Genomic DNA, 16,445 nt, shown 5'->3' with positions numbered 1-16,445 from the left:
TAGGGCGCCTGGGGAGGTTAAATGTCCAACTCTTGATATTGGCTCAGGTCACAGTTTGTGGGTTCGAGATCCACGTTGGGCTCTCAGCTGAGTACGGAGCCTGCTGGAGATTCTCTGCCTCCCCGACCCTCAAAAATAAATAAATAAACATTAAAACCCCCCCCAAACACTGGTTTTGTGTACGCTGGGAAGAGGGCACGTTCGGACTGTTTTGTTAGGGTTATTTATTTTGTGTTAGGGTTATAGTTATGGGGTTTTAAGCCCATAAGGACACCGATGAGCTACATTTTACAGATATCACAGGGTAAACATTAAATTGCAGCACTGACTCAGACACGGACGATAAACTCATGCCAGGCTATTCAAATAACTACTGTATATCAGTGATTTTATGATCTTTTTTTTTTTTTTTTTGGACATTTTACTACCTCTAGAAATCAGTATGCATCTTCCAACCTACGATATCATCGATTCGATGAAAGACAGTATTTATGAAGCATTTATTACTGAATAAGAAACTACATTAGATGTGGAATATACATGACCCTTGTCCTCAAATATTTTCCGATGAAGTTGCAAGACAGATCATGATAAAATTTCAAATAGATGCCAGAGACATGGTTCCCAGACTGCACCAAGGTACTTGGGACAAGCCAGCAAATGTTTAAGCTTCCGAGGGGAATAAAGTGATACTCAACCTCTGTTGGACCTTACAACTACCAGCTCAAAGTGTTCCTACCAGTGGTTCGCAGTAGATTGTACTATCTTCTTCTTCTTCTTCTTTTTTATGATGCCATATCTTACAAAGCTGAGTTTTTGGTGGCTGCTGTGATTAAAGCAAGTGCCAGGGAAAAATCGATGTGGAACAGAAAATGAGAGTGGCAGTGTCTGACCTGATTCTAAGGTTTGAGAAGTTGTGCAGTGCCCAACAGGTGCACACGTCCTATTTGTAATTCATTGTGGCTATTTAAGAATGGGATACAAATATCCTTTTTTCTTCTTATTCATTGTCAATATTTTTTCAAATAGCTCCTAGCTGTTAAGACATAAATACTTATTGTTTGGACCTAACCAGGTAATAAATGGAACTGATGGGTATTCCTTCTGGCCTAGGCGCCCTGAGAAAAAAATGTCTGAGACATTAAATTCTCTGTGAACTGAGAAAGTTTGGGAACTTCTCTGTTAGGGCCTATCACCAACAAGCTGAAACACGATTATGACTTGCGTAAGGTCACCCTGAAGCAAGGAAAACAAAAAAAGTTAAAGAAGTTATTTAAAATTTTGAGTTTGGCGGGGGGGCCTGGCTGGCTCAGTCGGTAGAACATGTGACTCTTGATCTAGGGGTTCTAAGTTTGAGCTCCACATTGGGTGTGGAGATTACTTAAGAATAAAATCTAGGAGCACCTGGGTGGCTCAGTCGGTTAAGTGTCCAACTCTTGATTTCTGTTCAGGCCACGATCTCACATTTTGTGGGTTTGAGCCCCACGTTGGGCCCCACGCTGACAGTGCAGTATGGAGCCTGCTTGGGATCTCTCTCCCTCTTTCTCTTTGCCCCTTCCCCACTTGCTGTCCCTCTGTCTCAAAAATAAATAAACATTAAAAAATAAAATCTTGGGGCACCTGGGTGGCCCCGAAGTCGGTTAAACAGCCAACTTCGGCTCAACTCATGATCTCGTGGTTCATGAGTTCAAGGCTGGAGTTGGTCTCTGTACTGACAGCTCAGAGCCTGGAGCCTGCTTTGGATTCGGTGTCTCTCTCTGTCTCTCCCCAGCTCGTGCTCTCTGCCTCTCTCTCAAAATAAATAAATCTAAAGAAAATGAAATCTAAAATAAAAAGTTGAGTTTATTTCGCCTTTAAATCTAAGTAATGCTTGCACATAGTATTATAAAGCAAAAAGTAAAGAAATGCATAAAATGCAGAGCAACGGTCTCTCCCCAACTCTACCCCCAATCTCGCTTCCAGAGGCCATTCCATGCAACAGTTTAAAACAATCTTTTAACTTTATTTTTGAGAGAGAGAGAGAGAGAGAGACAGTGTGAGTCGGGGAGGGACAGAGAGAGAGGGAGACACAGAATCCAAAGCAGGCTCCAGGATCTGAGCTGTCAGCACAGAGCCCGACGTGGGGCTCGAACTTCCGAACCTTGAGACTGTGACCTGAAGCAAAGTCGGACTCTTAACCGACGGAGCCACCCAGGCGCCCCATCATGCAACAGTTTTTAATTTCACTTCTGGTGGTCACCTCCAAAGCTCAAGGGTTTATAGTTCTACGTCACAATTTACTTCCACTTTTAGACAGTCTCTGTCAATGCCTCAGAAGGATGAGAACTTGAGTCCCCATTCTCTTCTCTTTTCCAGCCATTGACTGCATACTTCCGTTTTTATTTCCTCTGCTGATGACCTTGGGAACTTTAAAGAACACACTGCAGTCTCTGACTCCCCCAACCCTAGATGTTCCCTCTTGAGTCACGGTTATGTTGGACGAGGATGTGCGCCCTGACCTTTCCCTGGCCCCTCTGCTCCCTACCTCACCTCCCCATTTCTACCTCTGTCCTCCACGCTGCCACTGCCTCCACTCATCACCTTTCTGTTTGGTCCTGTAATCACAGTGAAGTCTTCCTTCTGTCTCTAGGCCGATTTCGAAAACGAAATGCTCTTAAGCAGCATTTATATGATTGCGACTTTGTGAATACTGTTCCCTGCAGAATCGCATGCGTGCTAGCCTCACGCTTCCTTTCCTGGGGTCCAGCACCTGCCTCGACAAGTGGATTCTCTTTGTTCTGCAAACGGGTTGTTCAAAATCATTCCAACATTTCACTTGGCTTCACATTTAGAGCACGTCTTTCTTTTACAGCTTCCTCCCACCCCCAAGTTCCTAATCACTGTCGATTCTCGTTAAGTGCAGTCGCTGTGTTCTACAAAGCAGCCAGGAACACTGGATTAGTGAAGAGTGGAGCACTGATCCTAGGGGAAACAGGGTTAGGTGGCCGCGAGCCTCCGGTCACAACTTTTTCATCAACGAATCAACACATCACCTTGTTTTATGTGCGTTTCTGTTTAAAGACGCCTTATATAATACGTATTGTCGATTCACCAACACTGCGCTCACGGGAAATCGCGCCGTGACTTAAGCCTGCACGAACCTCATTGGACACATATATTTTCTCCAGAAGGCACATTCCTTCACAGCCTTCTTGTGCTCAGGAACACTAGACGGCGCTTCAGGACGATGCTTGGGGGCCACTTTAAACAGTGGAATCGCCAATGGGAAGCACAAAAATGTGAAAACATGGCACTAGAGAGACCATGGGAAAGGGCACTAATTTCCAGAGTGACAGATGAAAGAGGAAACCAGGCCTTGTTAGAACTCAGCAGGGAAAGTGACCGATGGATGGGTGGCTCAAATGTTTTGCCGGCCTGTGCATGTCCTTGAGAGACTGAAATGCATTGATTTGGGGGTTCCAAATAAATTTTAGCAGGCAGGCAAATTCGCTGATATGGAACCCGTGAATAACGATGATCTATCAGTCGTACTTTCCTTCGTTCTTGTTGACAAAAGGGAAGTGTGGCTTTGCCACAGCCTAAAAATCACCAAGCTTCTTGGTCATTGGTCTTCGCAGGGGCCACTTTCTTCCCAGAGACTTTTATCCTGAAGCCCTTTGACCTCATGCTCCAGTTTGGAATGGTTATTTTACCCAGAGGTCATCCTGGGAATGTCTTCCCTCATGCCTCATCCATGATCCAATCATCCCTCATCCAATGACCTCCTCTTTCTCGACTTTCTCCCTTATATTCTTGGTGTCAGCCTCCTGTAGCTCTTCACGGACAGTACAGAGAAGTAAACTTTGTTTTCTTACGTAAATGAAACTGTCTTTACTGAATGATCTCTGGATTATCCTTGGGTGGGGTATAGTTTTTAGCATCCACATCATTTTGCTTCAATATTTTGAAGCCATTGATCCACTGGTGTTTTCATCCAGTGTTACAGGTAAGTTTGGTGCCCCCCAACTCCCAAGACTTTAGATTTTCTCTTTATGTTCTAATACTCCACAAAGATGTGTCTAGGTGTGAGTCCCCCCCGACCCCATTCACCCTGCTCTGCATTTGGCAATAAGCCTGTTCACTCAATCAGAAGACTTATCTCTTTAATAACTTCAGGAATTTTCTATTACGGATTTGATTATTTCCCCCCATCTCTTTATTTCTCCCACGTGCCCCTTCTCTTACGGGGATGCTTGTGAACCAGGGGTTGGATCTCCTGGGTTGCTCCTCTCTCTTACCCCTTCCCTTCCATTTTTTTCCCCAGTCTTCTTAACATCTAATGTTGGCAATCATATTATTAATGTCCAACACCTCTTTCTTGTCTCTGATTATTCCTTTTTCATATCATCCTGTTCCTGTATGAAGGCACCATGTCTTCGAGTTTCTCTGAAATTACTTAGGGTGTGTTTATGTTATCATCTGTTCTTTCGATTATCTCACCCAGCTCATCATCCTATGTGTTCATTATCATCTTTCTCTTTCATGATGGCTTTTCTTAAATGTCTGGTGACCTTTGGTCAGGCCTTGATACTTAAGAATGATAGACAATGCTAATGATGATAGGCAGATGGAAAAGCTTTCCTCAGCTCTCTTTTGGTAGGCATGGTTCCTGCTTGGGACCTCTGGATGTGTGCATAGCACATGTCAGTCAACACCTCACCTGAGCGTGTCCAGTCAGGGACTGAGAGCCCCCGAAGGCCAGAACAAGAAATTCTAGAAATCCTAGAAATCCTAGAAATTCTAGACCAGCCCTGAGTTGTTCAATTTCTTCAGAGGGGAAGCCTCAGACTGTTAGCTGGGGGAGAAATGGAAGATCCCCGGAAGCTCAACTGGGAGAAGGGGAGGGAGAGAGGCCAATCCACTTGGCTTTTCCAGAAACAGACCCACAACGACTCCTCACTTCTCACCCTGCCCACCTTCAGTGGAGCTCCCTCTTGCATTTACCCTTATATTATTTTTTATTTGAGAGAGAGGGAGAGAGAGAGAGAGAGAGCAAGTGGGGGAGGAGGGGCAGAGGGAGAGAGAGAATCTCAAGCAGACTCCATGCTCAGCGTGGTGTGGGGTGCAATCCCACAACTCTGAGATCATGACCTGAGTTGAAATCAAGAGTCAGACCCTCAATTGTCTGAGCCACCCAGGTGCCCCTTGCATTTTACTCTTCTTACTTGTGGCTTCCCCTGTGACATTGTCTGCATAGCCCCAGGTACTTCCAATCTTCCAGAAATCTGTTGAAATCTCCCACTTGCTAATGAGCAACACCACCCCCTTGCCCTTTTGTTGTTAAGTGTTTATTTTCTTTGCAATTCTTTACCGGTATTTCTGTGGGCTCCAAGAGAAGGAAGCCCATATACTCCGTCCATCATGTGGAATTGGAAACAGAAAGTGTCATTTTAATTTAACATCTTCACAAACATCATTTGGGAATTAGCCTCGAAATGAGTATTCTGGTAAGGAGAAAAAGTTCAACTGTGTTATAATTGAGTAATAATGTCATATTGAAAAATTTAGATCACTTTCATCACCAGGTGAGTCATTGGTCTTGAGATAATTGAAGAATATAAAATTTCATATCAAGAGATTATATAAGACCCATTAATATAACAGGATCAAATTCAGTGAGTCTGTATTTGCCCGATTGTAGCATATGGGATTCCTATAAATAATATTTATAATTATACTGTAATCCCAGAAGGGAGGAGAGGAAAGAAAAGAAAAATGCCAAGCATCTGCCCTTATTGAATGAATTGCTTTTGGTGGGAAACAGCAAACTGTACTCAACACACTGACTGCCTCTGTAAAGGAAAAAATGGTCTGGTTTCTTCAGACCACTATTTTCTTTTAATTTAAATAAGTCCTTTCTTAAGCATAAAGAGCTGATAAAGAACATTTTTTTTTTTATGCCTCAAGCAACTTCTGGAAATTTTTATTATATGTCAACTGATGGGGACTATGACAAACCCTAGCCAATCAGCAAGAAGGTCCACTGGAAGCCGCCAGCAGTCTTGATTTAAGTGACCATTTTCCTGCCATCCAGCTTCTGCAAATGCTCACAGGGTGGGCTTGGGTCTCACGCCTGCCTGCGTGCTCCTGGTGGGTGGCGAAATCAGAGGCAGATCAGGGCGCCAGCTGCCTCTTCTTTAGTGAGGAGGGACCCCCAGGGGCCGGTGGCAGGGGAGAGGGGAGCCCGAGCCCCGGAAATCAACAAGACTTGGGGTCTCGCTCTTTTTGTTTATGACTCTATCCCTGCACTAACCTTGGCTCCTAGAAGATTCTCCGTAAGTTTCTGCAGAATACATGAATGAAAGAGCGAATTCCCGCGAAAAAGTATACAAATCAAAAGGCTTTCATATATACGTTACTTTAAAACTGGAAATAAGAGGTCTTGTAGCTTTTTAATGATGGAAATGAATTTTTTTTTAACTTCAAATACGGTTTTAAAATTGCTGAAATGTATTCTTTTTTAGGCCCCATGACATTTCTCTAATCTGTAGTATCGTGTGTCAGAATATTTCATATTGTAAATAATTATGAAAAATAAAGTAGACACCACAATGAAGCATCTTCACTCTGTCGGTTCCAAACTATCCTTTGGGAGAATGAAATGAGATGGAATAAAACTGGGCAGGACCTAAGGGAATTCAATACCAATGTATTAATTATATGTAGAAATATATTTTTAAAGGGCATTAAAAAAACCTCTTAGCCTCCCACCTAATAGAATTCTAATATATTTTGGTGTGTTACCTTAAGGACTGTATTAAAATAATAATAGTTTGTTAGTATTATTTTGTGGCTGTGAAAACCATTTTCGGTAATCCCAGCTAAATCACTTGCTCTATTACACTTGCATTTATGAAGTCCAAGGGCAAATATATTATCGCACAAGTTAATACTTTCCAAACCGTTTTCTTCCAAGGCCACCTTTAAGTGAATGAGCATAGTCAATAATTTTATCCTCATATATGTTAAAGCACATTAACAATTTATAATGTAAAGGGCTATAGCAAGTGCAATTTCATCAAAATGACACACGGATCAAATTAACTAAATTAACCAACCATGAACGTTAGAACCAAGCGTTAGCCCAATTTATTTAAATTATACTATTGGGTTACAAATCATTCCTTTTTTAAAAAAAAGTCTTTCAAGCCATGTCCTGGAATAATCTAGGGGGAAGCTCAACCACCCGTGCGTTCTTTATAAGCCACAGTCGGAGCGGGTGTGCCCACATCCTTCTAGAAGGGATGGGGAGAGGAGGGCAGAGCAAGCGGGGGGGCGGGGATAGATATGGCATGGATTTATTGTATAAGCTGTTACTACAGTACTTGGTGACTTTTTTTTTAATTAAAAACTTTTTTTCTTTAATTTATTTTTGAGAGAGAGAGAGAGAGAGACAGAGCACAAGCCAGGAAGGGGCAGAGAGAGAGAGAGACAGAATCTGAAGCAGGCTCCAGATTCTTGGACGTGGGACCATGAGATCCCTCGAACTCGCGGACCATGAGATCATGACCTGAGCCAGAGTCTGACACTTAACCGACTGAGCCACCCAGGCGCCCCAGTACTTGGTGACTTTTAACAGGTTCTGCTGCCTTTGTTGAACGTGAGCTCAAGTTTTTGTTTTTGTTTTTTAAAGACAAAGGGACCAAGTTGTTGATATATATTTGGTTTCTTCATTATTGGCCTTCTGCTATTCTCTAATATAATATAAATATATTTGGCCACCTATGGTACTAGTCGGATGAGAAATGAATATAAGCAAATGGATAAAAATCAGTTTTGTTCTTGTTGGATCTTAGTAATGCACCCCAGAAGAAAAGGTCTTCCTGAATCTATTCAGTCATGGAGAACAAAATAAAAACCAAAACCCTTCGCTGCGTCCAGCTGGGTCTCTTTTGCTCTTGACCGCTGACAAACAGGACCAGTGGGCAGGCTATCCTGTCTCCATAAAATCCCATAGTTTCAAATTAGTCGTGAGGGTGACTGTTAGAGACAGTAGTCCCCTGAGCAGGGAACTGACTTTGTCTAAGCCAAGAGCTTCTCAGGTGAGGGGTGAGGGGACGCGGGAGTTCCCTCTGGGGCTGGGAGTGAGCAAACCAGTACAGACAGCAGGTAGGCTGTGGTCCCTGGTGCCACCTCATCTGCCAGAAGCTCCCGGAGACACCCACTGCTGGGCACATAGGTGGGGCCGGTTGTGGGCTCTTGGGGCAGAGGTAGCTGCCCCGGAACCCCTCTTCCTCCATCCCTCCCCTGCCAGTTCCTCCCTCCCCTGTTTTCCTCACTGTCCGTCCTAAGGTGGTGGCTGCAATGTGGCCACAAGTGGCAGGGGCCGGGGGCTCCAGGTGTAGTGCGGTGTCCTCCCCAGACAGAAGGTATGGCGGACCCCAGCAGGTGTGTGTGTCGGGGGGCAGGGGTTCCAGTGTTGGACTGACCACCTGTGGCCCGTAGCCAAACCCGCTGATTTTTTAACAACCTCCCACCCCCCAACTCCACCAACTTGGCTCGAAACAAACAAAAAAGAACAACCTTTCAGGAGATCCAATAGTTAGAGCAGATGGAGGGAAGGGCAGCTGTCCTGGCTGGAGTGGGGAGGTGCCTGAGAACCTTCATGGCTGGGTCCCCACATTTTCTGGTTTGGGGCTCTGAGAAACGACAGCCATTACACCTGCTAACTTGTGAGGTCCCTTCCAACAGAAAGAGGCTTCTGTTCTACGAAGATGCTCAAAATGTCACTCTGTCTGACCCCCCCTCTATGAAATCTACAGACCTGGAAAAACCCGGTAGAATTAAGTCACATCCAGGTGATCTTTCCTTTGAAGTGACTATTTCATCACCCACGATAACCACAGACTAGAACAACCGGGCCTGAAAATTCTACCTTGGTTTTTTCCCAAGACTGCCTCTTCTCCACTCCGAGGCAATAACCTATAGAGTTTCCTGAAGCGCGACTCCAGTGTTGGACAGCGCTGTGCTGAAATTCACGAAGATCCGTCAATTTGCAAATCTAGTACTCTGATGGGGGACCCGGTGAACTATCATCGGACCTAAAAGTTTATGTTGTAAATTATAAAAGCTATTGGAACTTACTTTTTCATATTCTACCACCACTGTTTAATTTTAACGGCTTTATTGAGCAGTGAAGGGAGCACAGAGTACAAGTTGCATAATATATGTCATTATTAGTGCCAGGCCTAGTAAACACAGGGCCCGGGTTTTCCAGGATCGGTTTGATTTTACTTGGTGATATTTTTGGCCTGTTGTTATGGAAACGCCCCGTATTTAGGCATCCAAACTATATCATCAGGACCGCCTCTTATATCCAGAAACAACCCCCAAATCTCTGATCAGATTGTGTGTTGCGATTTAGGGTTAAACAATATGGTCGCGGCCGCAAATTCTGGAGTCCCGGGATCAGCTGAAGTAAACGTGCCCGGACCGAGGCCGGTGGTCCGGTGCATATTTCCACACACACTTCTGTCAAAGCACGAGAATTCCGACTTGAATTACTTACTCCATTCCACGTCCAAATTGGCAACGCCAGTCAAATAAATCGGGCCAAGGATGATGGATGGTGAGATGGATAAATGAACAGTAAGGGCTTCAGAGAAACCACCAAATTCATCTTATTTAATACGTGGCGACAAGACAGTTTAAAGTATAGGGTGATGTGGCTCCATCGGATCATCTTTATCTTTCACCTGACATAGGCAGGTAACACAGTGATGCAAATAACAAGTTGTAGAATAAGAATCTGCATAATGAGAAGCAACCCCCTTGCTCTCCCGTCACGGAGGTAAGGATGTGGGGCTGTGGCGCGAGGCTGCCTGGGCTGGGGTCCCAAGTCTACCTCCGCCCAGGTGTGGGCACGTCCTCAACCTCTCTTTTCTTTTCTGTAATTTGGGTATAACAATGGTATCTACCTAAAGTGCTGTTGTAAGAAAGAAATGAGTTAATGCACATAAAATGTCTGGAACAGTGCCTGGCAGGCAGGAAGGCATTCAATAAACATTAGCAATTGTGACTTATTTCCATGGAAGCAACAGTTTTAGAGAACGATTTTCCTGGGACGCAGGCTGGCACTTCCCCTCTGTTTCAAAAGCAACTATTGCAACACTATAGCGTTTGATGTTCTGTGTGTACCACGAGGCTTGAACTCGGCAACATCTATTTCCCTCACTGATCTTAAGGGCGGTAATGAAATGTCAGCTCTGGGGAAGCTCCCAGAGCTACCTAATCTACTGAGAACCTTGTGACAGTGACCTTTTATTTTTCCCAAGGCGGGGCACTTTGGGGCCCCTCCTAGTCTTATCCCATATCCCCCCAAAATCCCCTCTGCCAGGGAATTCACAATCATCATGAGGTTAGAATCATAGGATTTCACAAAATCACGATCTAAGACTGAAAGGGACTTGAGCCATCAACTATTTTTAGGGCCCCCTCCTAATTTCAGCCACCGTAAAAGGTGTGGCATGGGAGGAGCTCATGAAACAGCTTGTCCATGACCCCACGGTCTGTGTGAAACCAGACCTAGGACCAGCCTCCTAACCCCCACTTCTGGAACCCTGGTCTGGGGCTGTTTTTCCTACATTGTTACCCTTTGCATAGTGTTATGTACACATTTGACCTTAAATGAGTGTTTGAAGGAAACTAGCCTTAAGTATTTGTTTCAGAAGTATTTTGAGGGTGCCTTTTGTGATTTTTCTGGTGGTGGTGGGGAACGAAGTAGCCTCTCAAACACTTCTCTTTCCCTCCAACTTAATTCCCAAAATATATCCCAGTGTGCATCCAGGAGAAAACAAACCCTCCATCCTGAAGTTTTCACTACCTTTTTATTTATTTATTTATTTATTTATTTATTTATTTTTTAACATTTTTATTTATTTTTGAGACAGAGAGAGACAGAGCATGAACGGGGAGAGGGCCAGAGAGAGAGGGAGACACAGAATCAGAAGCAGGCTCCAGGCTCTGAGCCGTCAGCACAGAGCCTGATGCGGGGCTCGAACTCAAGGACCGTGAGATCGTGACCCGAGCGAAGTCGGACGCTCAACCGACTGAGCCACCCAGGCGCCCCTTCACTACCTTTTTAAAATACTACCTGCCAGGGCCCCTGGGTGGCTCAGTCAGTTGAGTGTCAGATTTCAGCTCAGGTCACGATCTCAAGGTTCATGGGTTCGAACCCTGTGTCGGGCTCTGTGCTGACAGCTCAGAGCCTGGAGCCTGTTTCAGATTCTGTGTCTCCCTCTCTCTCTGCCCCTCCCCTGTTCGTGCTTTGTCTCTCTCTCAAAGATAAATAAACATAAATTTTTTTTTTAAGTACTACCATCCAATACCATAAAATTGTTAGATGTCATACCTCTATTGGCTCATTTTATCTTTCCTTCTAAATCTAATTTAATGGGTGGCTCAGTCATTTGAGCCGCCAACTCTTGATTTCGGCTCAGGTTACGATCCCAGGGTCATGGGATCGAGTCCTGCATTCTGGTTCTACACTAAGCATGGAGCTTGCTTAAGATTCTCTCCCTCTCCTGCTGCCCCTACTCCACTCGTGCTCTCTAAAATTAAAAAACAAAAAAAGATAGAAATGATAAACTGTTGGTTTAGTCCTCTTTGACCTGAACCCTGGCAGGGCAGGTGGGGACTCAGCCTCGAAAGAGAATTTATGTGACGACAGTCTGGTCAAGCATCCTTCTGCCTGCCTTGGACCCTTTCCCCCTCTCCTCCAATCCTCCTGCAATGTCTGTGAAGCTCGGTCCTCCACCCCCCCCCGCCCCCCCCACCCCGTTCCGGCCTAAAATGCTGTTCTCCCTTTAAAAACTGTTGTAACATTTTATTGTGGCTTTTATTACACATTATCAACCACTTGTATCTTAATTGTATTTAGTTATGCAAGTAATATAGAAATCAATTCAAATTGTAAAATTTCAAACGTCGTAACAATGGTTACAGATGGGTATGAATAATTGTATGACTAATCTCTTCCTTGACAATTCCTCCAGTTCTCGTCTCTTCCAGTGGGTGTCTTTACAGCCCTATCTGTTTTTGTATGTATTTTTACTTATGGGAATGTATAGTATTATTATTTTTTTAATAGTCCCATACAGTACGTATTGTTCTGTAATCGCCTTTTTCTTTAATAATATGGTTTGGTGACCTTTCCATCTCAGCATATATAGACTTACTTCGTTCTTTTGAACTGTTGCCTAATTATCTAGAAGTAAATGTGCCATTATTTAGCCATTCCCTATGATGGCCATTAGGTTGCTTTTACTTTCAAAACTACCAAAACTCTGCACCCTTGTGCCCGCTTCTCTAGGATATATACGAAGAAATGGAATGGTTGGGGTCATAGAATGGGCACATTATTAATTTTAACAGTGCCAAACTGCCCTTCAAATTGGCCGTTTCAATTTACACGCCTGTTAGCAGTGCGAGAAAGCCCCCGGTGTCCCACTCAGCTTGCCAAGATTAATTACTTTTTACCTGCACATTTTATCTCCTAGGCTTAGGATGTAAGCTCTCTGAGAGCAGGGCCCATGACTACCCCATATTTGCATTTCTTTCCGCATGCAAAGGTGTTTAATAATTGGTGCCCAATAAATGTTTGTTCAATGATCTCCCACCATAAGTTCTTTGCTCATCTCTGCGCAAAAAAAGCATTTACCAAGGGTGCATCTTTGAGGCTGTTTCTTTTTATTTTTTTTAAGTTAAAAAATATTTTTAAGGTTTTATTTACTTATTTTTGAGAGAGACAGAGTGTGAGGGAGGGGAGGGGAGGGTGGGAGAGAGAGAGAGAGAGAGAGAGAGAGAGAGAGAGAGAGAGAATCCCAAGCAGACTCCATGCTGTTAGCACAGAGCCCAATGTGGGGCTCGAACCCACGAAACTGTGAGATCATGACCTGAGCCGAAACTAAGGGTCAGACACTTGACTGACTGAGCTACCCAGGCATGCTTGAGGCTATTTAAGAATGAAAAACATTTTTTAAAAAGTTGCTCATGGGGTGGGTGCCTGGGTGGTTCAGTGGGTTAAGCATCAGACTCTTCATTTTGGCTCAGGTCATGATCTCACGGTTTGTGAGATTGAGTCCAGCCTCCTGCTCTTGGCTGACATCAGGGAGCCTGCTTGGGATTCTCTCTCTCTCTCTCTCTCTCTCTCTCTCTCTCAAAAAAAAAAAAAAAAAAAAAAAAAAGTTGGCTGAATTTTTGCTCTCTCTCTCTCTCAAAAAAAAAAAAAAAAAAAAAAAAGTCGGTTGAATTTTTGCACACCCTTCCCCCTAGCCAAGTTACAGATATCTTCCATTTAAAGTTGCCTGCGGAAAACAGGACTCCCTCCTGCTCTGCTTGGCAGGAGGCAGTGAAAACAGACCTGGCTGTCTCAGACAATAGCTGGTAGGGTGTCTCACCCACTGGGAAAAGCTACAGAATCCCTGGGAACTAGACAGAAGATGGGATGGGGAGAGAGTAAGGTCAGACTCTTTGGAACATTCTGGATCCAAGGAGCTAAATTCTTTGACAGAGTTTTGAAAGAGAGGAAACCATTAATAATGTCCAAAGCACGTCAATAAATGGATCCAGGCGAGGAAGAAATTGACAGGCTAGCAGAACTGGAGTGCAGAGGTGGGCATATATACATTTTTAAATTTGGATACAGGAAAGGGAGGTTTTAAAGGTGTGAATTACTCGATCCATGATAAACTTTTCCTCCAGGCAGAGCCTATTTTTATTTACATGATAATCTCGGCTACAGCGATTCTAAAAACCATGAGCGTGTTTCCAAATCTTGGCGTTCTCAACACTCATTTGGAAAAAAAAAAAAAAAAAAAAGGAGTTTTCCAAAGGAGTAAGTGATAACGTTCAGTTAAATATGAACGAACTGAGAATTCTGTGTCGCTTAGTTTGTTTCCACAAAGGAACTGGTCCTAAATAAGAAACAACACAAACGGAGGCGCATTTCGCTCTTGATAACGTTTCTGTTTCTCTCACCCATTAACAACTGCGCAGCCCAGGGAGGGGACAGTCGGATTTCGACACAAACACAAATGAGGAAAGTGAGGAAACCAATCTGCTAGGGGGTGCTGACCACCTCCAGGAGAACAGGCCCCTGAGGCCCGGGGATCTAGGCCCGGGCCCCGGGTGGACTGCCCCCTGGCCGAGTAGAGGCTGGAGCGGCACCGCTGTTCACCGGCGTCGCGGGAATGCGGGGACCACCTTTACTGTCCGGGCCGCACCGCCCCAGACACACAGGGACCTGCGCTTTGGTTCCTCGGCCCGCTGCTTCTGGCCTCCTTCACCTCTTCGCCCGTCGTGGGACGGTTGCCATTAAACCCCGGCAGTGACCGGGCCGAAATCACGCCCGCGGTGGCTCCGGAGCGATCGGCGACAGGAAACTCCTGGAGAGGGAGGCTCATTTGGCCCTTTGGGGGCTCAATGCCCTTTGGCCATTGTTGGGAGGAACAAAGAGGGCAGGAGCGGAGGGCGCCCCCACGAGGAAAGGCGGGGAAGGACACCCACGGGCGCGATTTAGGCGGCGGGCGAAGCTGGCACCGGGGTGCTCGGAGGCGCGGGCTGGGAGCCGCGGAGGTAGGGCCGGTCCCTCCCGCCGCGCCCCGCACGCGCTTTGCGCGCCGTCTGGCGCCCGCCGCAGCCCTTTCCTTCGTCGCGGCCGCTTTACTTTTGTCCCTTTTTTCCTTTTTATTACCATTATTATTATATATATATTTTTTCCCGCGCAAAGCGGGAAGCCGGGACTGCCCAAGCGGGCGGCGGAGGGGCCGCCATTTCCCGGGGACAGCGCAGCGCGCGGCGGCACCGGGCGCCCCGGAAAGGGAACCGGAGGGGAGTGCCCGGCCCCGAGCCCTCCTCCGCGCCGGCCGGGGGCTCGCGGCGCTCGTGGCGCCCGGCGACCGGGCGGCAGCCCCCGGCCTCGCCCCCGCCGCCCGCGTCCCCGGCCTGACCTTCGGCGGCGCGGCCCGCCCCCGGCCCCCGGCCCCTTCCCTCCGCTCCGCGCCCCCGCGCCCCTTCCATTGTCAGCCCGGAGCGGCCGGCGCCCAGCCCCGCACCCTCGGAGGCCCCCCGAGCGGCCCACCGCCCCGGAGCGGTCCCCTCGGCGGCCGGGCGCCTCCCTCCTCCGCTCCGGCGCCCCGAACTCCGCATCCCGGGAGCCCGCCGCTCCCTCCCTGGCCGGCCTCGCCGCGGCCCGCCGCCGGACCCCGCATCCCGCCGCCTCCTCCCTCCTCGCCCAGGATGCCCCCGCTCCTCGCCGGCCGCTGCAATTTTACCGCTTCTTTAGCACCCCCCCACCCCCCGCCTTTATTTCCCGAGGAAGCAAGTTGGGCAGCTTGATTTATGAATTCTTCTCTCTTTCTTTTGCGGGGAGGGTCGGCTATCGGGGTGCGCCGGCAGGGGCCGGGCGGCGGGAGAGGCAGGGGTTCTCTCCGGCCCCTGCACTGCCCCCGCGGCGCGTTTTGTTTCCAGACCCCGGAGCCCCCTGAACAATAATGCCATCGCCATGGCGGGCTCACCTGGTGCTGCGCCGCCTGCTCCGGGCGCCCGGTGCCCTCGGCGCGCCGCTCCCGGGGCGCAGGTTCGGCCCGCGCGGCGCCGGTGCCGGGCAGGACTCTTTGCCTTTCTTTGGGTTCTATCGGTGCTTGTCAATGGCGGCAAGCGGCAGTTCTCCGGGCCGCGGATAGTAGCGGGGGGAGGAGGAGGAGGGAGAAGGGATTGCTCCTTCTCCACATAACCACCTCTAGGAGGAGTCGCTCAGCCTCATCCCCCGCCAGCCCAGGCTCCGCGACGGGTCCGGGGCTTTCGGTGGGGCTTGATGAGCTATTGTCCTTCAGGAGCATTAATGATGAAACCGCGCGGCCTCCGCGTCGCCCGCGGATCTGCTGCATGCGCTGAGGGCCACTTGCTACGATGAGGCTTTCCCCAGGGCCGGGGACCGAAGCACTACGGTCACGATCCGGAGTCTCCCGTTTGCGGAATCCACCTTTGGTGGAAGAAGGCGGCGTGGGCGTTCATCGGGCAGTTCTGGGGAGAGTCTTGGAAGGTGAAAGCCGAAAATGCCACCTTCCATGCTCTCTCCTGTCCTCAGATAATGACAAATACTGTACATTAACGTTCGTGTGTACCACTGGGGCTGTAGCAGAGGGTAGCCACAGCCACAAGAACCGAGAACGTGTATCCATGCCTGTTGGCTTTTTATAAATTAAGACCAATTTAGATTCCAGCGTTGCATAATATTTGGAGTAGCAGATGTATGTTTTGGAGGGTAGGACTGTGTGCCTGGACATCCTTTTTAATTCGGTTGCTTGGTAGTGTGTTAATTTGTAATATCCCAGCAGCTATTGATTAGCACGAGGCTATTGTCTTAAGGACCAAATGTTACTAGTTTCTAGAAAATGCATTTTTAT

The 16,445-nt window shown here is 47.1% G+C and overlaps 1 protein-coding gene across 1 annotated transcript in view; it reads right to left on the bottom strand.

Annotated features, from left to right (window-relative positions):
• LOC109264360 (core histone macro-H2A.2) overlaps window positions 1–16,165 on the bottom strand; it is a 57,897-nt gene extending 41,732 nt beyond the window's left edge. Inside the window, exon 1 of the mRNA XM_019444420.2 lies at window positions 15,555–16,165. The gene's annotated coding sequence lies outside the window, so the exon portion shown is untranslated. The remainder of the gene's footprint in view (window positions 1–15,554) is intronic.
• Window positions 16,166–16,445: the final 280 nt, after the last annotated feature.

Source organism: Panthera pardus, unplaced genomic scaffold (genome assembly GCF_024362965.1).
Source record: "Panthera pardus isolate Hobbes unplaced genomic scaffold, ASM2436296v1 HiC_scaffold_22, whole genome shotgun sequence".
Lineage (NCBI taxonomy): Eukaryota > Metazoa > Chordata > Mammalia > Carnivora > Felidae > Panthera > Panthera pardus.
The sequence above is the reverse complement of the archived record's forward strand: the minus strand, read 5'-3'. Positions and strand labels throughout refer to the sequence as shown.